The sequence below is a fragment of the Nymphaea colorata genome, unplaced genomic scaffold (assembly GCF_008831285.2).
Source record: "Nymphaea colorata isolate Beijing-Zhang1983 unplaced genomic scaffold, ASM883128v2 scaffold0290, whole genome shotgun sequence".
NCBI classification, from domain to species: Eukaryota; Viridiplantae; Streptophyta; class Magnoliopsida; order Nymphaeales; family Nymphaeaceae; genus Nymphaea; species Nymphaea colorata.
This window is the reverse complement of record NW_022204796.1, coordinates 25745-35681: the sequence shown is the minus strand read 5'-3', so window position 1 is coordinate 35681 and position 9937 is coordinate 25745. Positions and strand designations below refer to the sequence as shown.

The 9937-nt window shown below is 50.7% G+C and overlaps 1 non-coding gene across 1 annotated transcript; it reads left to right on the top strand.

Moving 5' to 3' along the window:
- Positions 1 to 1211: 1211 nt before the first annotated feature.
- On the top strand, positions 1212 to 1283 carry TRNAR-ACG (transfer RNA arginine (anticodon ACG)). Its single transcript has one exon. It is a non-coding gene; the product is annotated as a tRNA-Arg (tRNA).
- Positions 1284 to 9937: the final 8654 nt, after the last annotated feature.

Below are 9937 nucleotides of genomic sequence, written 5' to 3'. Positions count from 1 at the left end.
CAATCCAGAGGAATACTTCTAGACCGTGTAATCCAATCTCAAGGCCCTCAGAAACAGCATCGACGACCAAAGAGTATTTTATTGGTTACTCAGCGAGCCGAAAAATAAGAATAGAATTGAAGCTCCAAAAAGCGCAATAATTGATCGATCGCATGCGCAAATAGAAAGAATAACACCACCTAAAAATCAAATAGCAAAGCCAACAATAGATCCTGCACCGGAGACTGTACTCAGACACCACTCTACAACAAATGAGAGAAAAAATATAGGAAAGAATCGCAAACAAACGAATGCAAATCGAGAAAGAGTAAAAGCCATTGAAGAGAGAAAGATGAAAAGGGATGAAGAAGTGACCAATAAAGAAGTGGATATTGGTAAAGAAGAAAGGAAATGAAATAAAAAGCAAAAAGTAGTGTAAAATTACCCAATATCAATACGCAGAGTGAAGAGAATGGAAACAATCTGAATAAGGAACCAATGGTGAGGAAAAATTCAATGGGACTGCTCAGGCGTCCTTAGGAGTACGAGAGACAGGCCAATCGGTTGATGAGGCTGGCAAAAATGAAACAGGAGAATCTAAGTCTCAAAAACTTTGAAGAAAGCTACTCCAGCAGGCTGGAAAACATCATCAAGGGAAACCAAAACCTCCAGAATAGATTGCAGGCATAGGGCAGCTTCAAAAGCAATTAATTCATCCCCCTTTCCCCTCCTCCCCTACCCATCCACATCCCCGATCGCCACAAAGTAATGGGGAATTAGTTCCTCAAATAGTCACTCCTCCTCATAAAGAAGAACCACAGCAGTAGCAACGCCACCGAGCCTGCAGACTAGCCTGCAAAAGATATATAACTGACCGCTCACGAGGCCCACATCAACAAGAACGCTCAGATATAGGCCTTGCGCTAGAAGTGGACGAGGATGCTGTCCAAGGTGCGCCACGGATAGATCACCAAAGAGCAAGGCCTGTAGCTGTTAACAACATCGAGAAGAGACTGGACAAGATGGACATGAGCGGGGTGAATCTTCGGCTGAAGCAAAAATACGAAGTCTTTTCGGCTAGCTTCCTCTAAACTACAGTCTATCGCACATCGACACTGACAGCCTCTAGCTGACCAAATGATCTATTTATTTTCTCCCCAAAGACGGTGCAGGAGGGATAAAGGGGTGATTGAATTCGGATTTAAGTGGAGAGAGGCGGGATGTGTTAGGCTGGTCGTGTAGATCAATGGTAGATCGCAAGATTACGGGTCTTGAGGTTGCGGGTTCAAGTCCCGTCACGATCACTTTTTTATCAAAATCCATAAAGGCATCGATTGAAGGGTCATAGAGAGTAATAGGGGCGGATGATGGTGTGATAGTGATGTGTGATAAGTATTGTGTTATGTTATGATTGCAATATGCGTAATTAGTGGAGGGATCAGTGGGACCACTTGCCAAAGACAAATGCCAGGCCAACCAGCACCCCTCCAAACCACTTCAGGTTCAAACTCACCTCTTGGGTGCTTCCTTCGCCTCCTATTCTTCTCGAGCATCACATACACGATATCCTCCTCCTACTTCCTCCACTGGCCGTCCTCCTCCCTCTGCTTCAGCTGCTTCTCGATGTAGTCGGGCTGGAAATCGATGATGGCTGGGAAACTGCCTCTCAGGAGGAAGTCGCAAGTGTCTCTCGGACAGTGGGCGAGGATGGTCTGCGCGATGTCGATCATGAGGACGGTCTAAATGTTGAATTGCTAATGCTTGTAGGTGGGGAAGATGCGCTCGTAGCCCCTCTGGACCACGTTGCTGGAGAACAGCAGCAGCTACTCGTAAATGGCGCTGCTCAGGTCGTGCCTGGTCAGCAGACGCAGGTCGCCGCTCCCCTCCGCCGCCCCCTGCCTGAAGATGCCCTCCCAGGAGCGGTAGATGCGCCGCACGTTCTCCTTTCTCCCGATGAATTGGTCCAGAGGAAGGTGGGAGAGCGCGACATCGCAGAGGAACTCCACCAAGGCCTACGCCGACAGCACTGCGTCCCCCAGGCAGAGGAGCGGAGGCGCGTAGTCCATGAGCTGCCGGCCAGCCGAGTGCTGCAGCCTGTAGGGGTAGAGGTGGTACTTGAGGACTGTTTCTGCGAGCAGGTTGAGGAAGGAGAAATCGGAAGAGGTGACCAGCAGGAGAGGAACCTACTCCCGAGTGCCTGAACGTGCTTGTCTTTTTTCAAGGCGGCGGCAAGTGCGGATGAATGACATGCATAGTTAATAATAATAATTATGATCCTGATTGCCCCCCTCTCAACTCACTCAACAATCCCCCCTATAATCCCCATCCCATTCCTCCATTTCCCGATGACATATTTCTTTATTTTACCTTTCATCCCCATCTCTGCTGAAGGTTATAGTTTATAACTATTTGATGTCCATCTTCAAGCTTTTCAAAAAGTAGGGATTGTTCGACGCAGGAAGGAGAACGGGGGGAGGTGCAGGAGAAGCTGAACGTGACCAACGTCTTCAACCGCGAGGAGGAGGTCAAGAAATCCCACACCAACAAAAACCTCGAATACAATAGCTCCAAGCAACGCAGGGACCACTTCGAAACCCTACTCAACGCCAGCATCGTCGACCTCGAAAAATTAAAACAACTCTCCTGGAACGGCATACCGCAAAGTAAACACACCCACATCCAGACCTACGCTCGCCCTCCTGGAAATACTACTCAAATACGTACCCACCAACCAGGACAACCAACTCCAGACGCTCCAACGCAAGCGGAAGGAGTATTTTGTTATGGTCAATACCTACATATAAAACCCCAGCCTCGAACAGGATGCCCAGGAAAAGAAGATATTCAAATTGATCAATGACGACGTCCTCAGGACCTCCCCGAAAGCAACCTCTTCCGCAACGAACGCATACAAAAAATCATGAGAAGGTATCACATCCAGTATCAAGATTGCTCTATGTCTGGCATATGAGACATCCAGCCAGCGGATACGTCCAAGGCATCAACGACGTCGCCACTCCCTTCATCGTTGTCTTCCTGTCAGAGTACGTTTAAGTGAATTTGGACACGCTGGATTCTCCTTCCAAATTGGAAGAGATAACCGACGAGCAACTGAGTAACGTTGAGGGGGATTCCTATTACTGTCTGAGCAAGATCCTGGACGGGATTCTGGACAACTACACCAGTTCCTGGCCGGGCATCCAGAAATCGTTCGTGCGGATCGAGTAGGTGATAAAGCGAGTGGACCCTGAGCTGCTGGCTCACTTCTCCAGCGAGAATATCGATTTCTACCATATGTACTTCAAGTGGGTGACTTGCCTGCTCCTGCGCCAGTTCTCCATGAAGACCTGCCTGCGCCTCTTCGATACCTACCTCGCCATCGAGAATAATTACTTCGGCTTCTGCCTCTACATCCTGGCCGCCATCATCCTGAAGTACTCGAAGAAGTTCAAGAAGATGGGCTTCGAGGAAATGATGATCTTCCAGCAGAACATGCCCACCAAGGAATGGTCCGAGGAGGATCTGGCCACCGTCATCGCTGAGGCCTATGTCTACCAGAGCTACTTCCTCAAGTGATCAACTACTCTTGGCATATAATAGAACATATAGAGGGATGGGAGGATGGGATGGCTTACATACCCAGGCTAGTCTGGGAAAGTAGCTGTGTGTGATAATGGGCAGTGATGGTGGGGTGATGGGTGATGATCAGTTAGGATATTAAAATCAGAGGACTGGAAAGTAGTAGAAGACTGAGCCGATGTTCTTCTCTGTCTTTTTGTCGGGACTCTGTCCGCCCGGATTCATGAACTGCCAGAACTTATTATATCCCTTTTTCTCTGTGCCCTCTTCTGCTTTCGCACCGTTCTTGCGGTTGGCATTCCCATGGGGGTACTCGCTCCTGGGCCGTTGGACCATGTTCTTGATCGACCGCGGGTGCGGCATCCTCTTCTCCTCCTTTTCCTTCTCCTTCTCCTTGTCGGTGGGCATCATTTGGAGATGGAGAGAGTGTCGGTGAGGATGACGTTCAGCTTTCCTGCTTAAGCTCCTTGAACCGTAGCTCCAAGGCCGATTTCTGGTCTAGCTCTGTTTTATTTCTTCCTGGCTGAGCATGGCCATTTCCTCCACTTCCTTGAACTCCGTTTTCATCTTATGGGGAAGGGGTTTTTTCTTGATGGGGTGTTTGGCAGTGACTGATGAGGAGGTGGCTGCAAGTTCCATCTTTTTGTTGACGAAGGTGGAGATTTCGCTCTTGATGCGGGTCCTGGTGGGCTTGGGCATGGGGATGTTGTTGGCCTAGGCCATCTAGCGCTGGGCAGTTTCGGTCTTCATCTTCTCCTGCCGCTAGACGATCACCCGCCTCCGCACCTCCCACTTCTCGCTAAAGGACACCTTCTTTGCGTTTGATTTGGCCTACAACTTCACCAGAACGTCCCTGCCCAGTGCCGATTGGTGCAGGAAGGACAGCTTGCCCGACTAGAAACCGGAAGGACAAGATTCTCGCATGTTTTTACTACTGAGCCGTCCTGACAGTTTCTCCTCCTTGGCCTTTCGCTTCTTCTTCAGCTTCTTCCTCTCCAGCTATTCCAGTTTCTTTTTGAGTGTCTTATTCTCGCACTTACAGAGCAGGTCCTTGACGTCTAGCCGTCCCCCTCAGGGTCGCTATCGGACAGCATTTCGTTATTGTCCTCCAAAGCCTTATCGTTTTGCTATGCTGGATCATTGAGGGTTCCCAACTCAGTGGCCAGCATGTCTCGAGTGGTGCCTACGACCGCCATAGCCAGCGAGGCAGGTGCTTCGATGAGGAAGATACTCTTGAGTAGGCTTTCGCTATCTGCGCGTAGTCATTCTAGTTGAAATGCCTGACCTCTCCCTGCTGGTTGCGCCACCCGTAGAGGCTAGTTTCGAGGGTGTAGCTGTGGCCGATGCCCATGCTGTTGATCTTGGACCGGATTGTGTTCTCCTTGTCCTTGCTGATACCGTATGTACACTCGGACAGACTGAAACGACGCTCGACTTACGCATCGCCAACGACAGCAAACGGTAGTGCTACTTTTCACTACTGCAGCAGAAAAAGAAAGAGGAAAGCCTTGATAGAAGAGGGGGTACTTTTTACCGTGACCGTGGAGGTCAAGCATGTATTTTATGCGCTTTGTCTTTGAAATGGAGGAGATTAGCTGCTTCACTTTCACTACTCTGGAGTGAGTTCCTAGATTACAGATGTGTACCTTGAGAGTATCTTCCCCCATTGCCTGTTGAGATCGAGCCAGACATGTTGCATCGGGACATTCCATGAATGACACCATCAGGATTGACCATCGGAACGATAACAAACTAAAACTGCTCCAGCAAATGCTTGACCACTTCTGTGCCCTCTTCTATCAGGTACTTCATGAGATATTCGGCGATGAACGATCCAGTGGTCTCGCAGGGGTGCTGTCTGGCGATCACCAGCACGACATCGTTGCCTTTCGCATTTTTGCTGATCTTGACGTGGGGATGATGTTATTGGCGATGGTGAACCCGATATTCTTGACTTCTACATAACTTTATACGCCGAGGGGTACCTCCTGCGCGCCTCCCTCACTCCCTGCAGGTACCGCACCAACCGGGAGTAGGTATAGGGCTGGTTCAATGCGAAGAAACCTCGTCATCTTCATGGGTGAACTCGTATTCGAAGGCGAGGCAGGAATAGTACTCGTTATCGTGGTGGGTACGGAGGAAGTTGATGGATCCGAAGGTGACCCTCTCTCCGCCCTTGAACCACCCTATTCCCTCCTGCGACCACCTCCGCCGCGAGAAGATGGAGACCTGCATGCCCTGTCCGAAGAAGGAGGTTTTCTTTGCCAGGTTTACTATTGTGAAACGACGAATCCCTAAACCAGAATTAGAACATCGAAAAAAGAACCAGTTATTATACCCATACGTATTCACATCGTTTTCAACCAACAGGTAGTACTCCCGCTCCTACGCCCCTGGTACACTCTGCAAAGGTTGCCGTTTTCGAAGTCGGCATCGATCTTATCGTTATCTTTTTCGCCCTTAACGGGGGAACAGGCGGTGGCAGCTCTCTGAAATTCTTCCAATTATAGTCCACCAGGGAATCAATCCCCTTCAGCCTCCCCAGGAAGGTCCTTCCCTCGGGCCTGCTCCCCTCCAGCTTGTTATAGAGACAGCGAAAGCGTCGCGCTGGAAGTATTCCTCGATTTGCAAATTTTTGCTGTTGAGGATTCTCAGTTTGAGCCTGGGCTGTTCTGCGGGTGGGGAGGGGGGTATCTCCTCGCAGGGGAGGTTGATTTAATCGTGGAGAAGGGCGCGGGGGGAGTCGAGGAAGAAGGTGCGGGGCGCCATGTTTTAGGGGCGGCGAATGGTGCGCAGTTCGTTGGCGGGGAGGTGCTCCTTGATGCGCTTGGGGAGGTCCAGTCGCAGCTCCTCCTCGGGGAGCACTCCCTACTCCCCCTCGCGATCGTCGAAGCATTACTCCTCCCCCTCATAGCTATTATTATTCCCCAGCATTAATATTATCACTCCGTTTTATTTCTGAGTGCGAGGGGAGGTACTCTGGGCCTTTGCGGACAACCAGTATAACAATTAGGGAGCTTATAATGAATAAGTGTGGGAAATTAGTAATTTCTGGATTTTATAATTTATTGTTTTGATGGACAAATAAAACCCCTTTGAGGAGGAACTGGGCATCGCCATCAAACCTAGGGACTTCAAATGCCCCTGCGGCAAGACCTACCTCAGCTACGCCGCACTCTTCACACATATCAAACAGAAACATTAAGGCAAGGTACTCACCTCGTGACTCAGCCACCAGGCAAGATCTCCAAACCACCATCCCAATACGACAAGCGAGGCCGTCCCCCATCAAACCCAAATCAGATAAGCGCGATGATAACCCCCCACCCACCGAAGCCCCCGCCCCAGATCCCTTCCCTCCATAAACCCAAGAGGAGAGAGACAGACGCTAGCGCCAGGCCGAACGCGCCATCAGAGAAGTGGCCGCCTTCCTGGGAGAAATGCCGGCCGAATAGCTAAACAAGGCGCACCTGAACTAGATCGAAGTTTTTTCATAGATGAGCGTATACCTCAACACACGCAGCGGGCCAGCCAATTTGGCGGGCGGGAGTATCTGCATCGCTGACGGTTTCTTCGAGTTCGCCAGCGGCGTCTGTTCGCAGATCCTGTGGCGGCACTTCAGCCCTTCTACCTTCTGTTCATGCTCTTCCTGCAATTCATCATCGACTCCTAGTCCAACCGCCGCGTCCTCACCGAGGCCAACCTGACTCTTCTGCGAGTACATCAACGACTTCCTGGAGAACCACCTCAGGGACATGGCCGAGTACTACGAACTGGAGAATCTGTGGGTGGTCAAGAAGGAAAATAGCATCAGGATCTTCTTCGCCTTCTTCCACTGGTGCATGCACAAGAGATATGTCTCCTACCGCGTCAACATGGCCGACCGCGAGAGGGAGAGGGCGGAAGAGAGGGAGGGACTGGGCGACCGCTCCAACGAGATCAAGATGGAATGATGGGAGGAGTGATTTTAATTGTTTTTCAGTATAGGGATGATCCAAGTATGAGGGAAATCAGTGACTAAAACGGGAAACGCTCTTCAGCCTCCTCACCACCTCCTCCAGCTCCTCCTGAAGCCCCTTTCGACTCTGCCCCTTCTCTACCAAAAAATGGTCGATTTTACTATTGAACTTTTCCTCCGTCTGTCTCACTAGTTGTAGTTATCCTCGTCGTTCTTGAGCTGGATCATGCGGTCGATGATGCGTTTGGCCATCATCAGGTCCTCGTTCTAGCAGAAAAGGGAGAAATCAGTGCTTGGAGGTCGGAGAGGTGGCGGTCTGGGCTGCATCGTGGGAAGCCATCAACTGTTTGAAGTAGAAAAGGTAGTTACTGCTGTCCTGCAACTGCTGAATGCGAGAATTCTCCTGCTCTACTCGATCAAAAGCTGGATCAGCTGGTGGCACTTCACGTACAGAGCCTAGAAAGAGGCCTTCAGCTAGAGGATCCGCTCCTCGTGCTCCTTGTACTTGTTCTCTTTGGAGATGGCGAAATAGGTCTTTATCCTGTTCCAGGAGAACCGCCGAGCACTCCTGCCGCACTGCCCTTTTCGATCTGCTTCCTCGCCTCGAACTCCTTCCCCTCGGACAAAAACTCCTTGATTTCCTTGCAAACCTCCGGGTTGTACTCCGGCTCGTTGAGCAGCCTGGTGAAGAAGCGCTCGATGACCCGGAGGCGGGTGGTGATGAAGGCCTCGTCCTTGACCACCGTCACCTTGGTCTTCATGAAGGCGAAGATGCCGTTTTCGGGGAAGGCGGGGAAGATGAAGCCGGGCTAGCGCTTGGCCAGGATCTCGAAGAGCAGGGCAAAGTCCGAGTAGCGTCTCTGGATGGTTGCGACCTTCTGCTAGAACTTGAAGAGCTAGAACTAGTAATACTGGTTCTCGAGCAAGTTGAGATCGACCTGGTTCTTGGGGGTGTAATTTTGGCCTAGAATACCCTGAGGGGGGCTCCTTTGCTGGCTGGGTCCTCCCTGATGCTGTTCTATATGAGTTCGTAGTTGCTTTCGATGACTTAGAAGTAGTCGGAGTCGCTCATGTGGGATATTATGATTATTATAGACTCTTGATGAAGTTTATCATCGAACAAAGATGTAATGGATAGACAGTACATATGAAGCAAACAGTATACTCATCATCACAAAGGCTCAAAGCTTGGCAGTTATCTTCTCCAGCATCGGAAACGCAATCAGCAGCACCTATTTGATCTCCTTCACAGCGTAGAACTGACTCTGCTTGCGAAGCTACTCGTCGATTTTCTATAAATCCCCAAATTTGCCTACGGAATTATGATGCTGAATCGATAAAAATGTACTGTTTTATGCCCTAGTAAATGGCAGCCATGCACTTTTCCCTTACTCCGCCCACGCCCAGCACTTTTCCACTGAGGGTGATCTATCCAGTCATGGCCAGGCTTTCCCTGGGGGGTATTTTGAGCAGGAGGGAGGAGAGACAGGCCACGATGGTGACTCCAGCCGATGGGCCGTCTTTCTTGGTGGCTCCGTCGGGGAAGTGGATGTGGAGGGAGTCTGGTCGAGCACCTTCCGGGAGGAACTGCCGAACAGGCCCATTTCCTCGAAGTTAGATCTGATCCAGGAGAAAGCGATGTCCACGCTCTCCTTCATCACCTCGCCCAACTGCCCAGTCACCCTCAGCTTCTGCTGGTCGTTGCGGTACTGCAGAGACTCAACGGTGAGCACTTTTCCCCCCAGTTAGGTCCACGCCAGTCCGTTGACCACCCCCACGCCGCTCCAGAGCTAGTTTTTGGTCCTTTTCCCCAAAACTCCTCCACTTTTTCCTTGGTGACCAGCTCCCTCCTGCCCTTCCTTGCCACCTTCCTGCAGACCTTGCTGATGGCCCTTTCCAAATTCCGCACTCCAAGCTCGCTGGAGTATTTGATCAGTTCCTCCACTCCAGCATTCTAAAACTCCACCAGTCCCTCCACCCCATTCTCTCTCACCTGGGCGGGGATCAGGTGGTTCTTGGCAATCTCCAGCTTCTCCTCCCGACTGTATCCCGGGACCTCTATCAGTTCTAGCCGATTGAGGAGCGGCCCTGTGAGGTCGAGGGAATTGGCAGTGCAAATGAAGATCACCTTGGAGAGATCAACCGGCAGGCCCACGTAGTTGTCGATGAAGGAACTGTTCTGGGATGGATCCAGGATTTCCAGTAGGGCATGCTCGGGGTTACCTTTATGGCTACTGCCCATCTTCTAAATCTAGTCCAAAAGAATCACAGGGTTATTGCTCTTGGCCTTTATCAGAGCGCGGATGATAACCCCAGGCAGCGAGCTACGTAGGTCCTGCGATGTCCTCTCAGTTATGCTTAATCATTCATCCCTCCCAAGGATACTCTCGTGAAGGATCTTCCCAAAGCCTTCGCGATCGC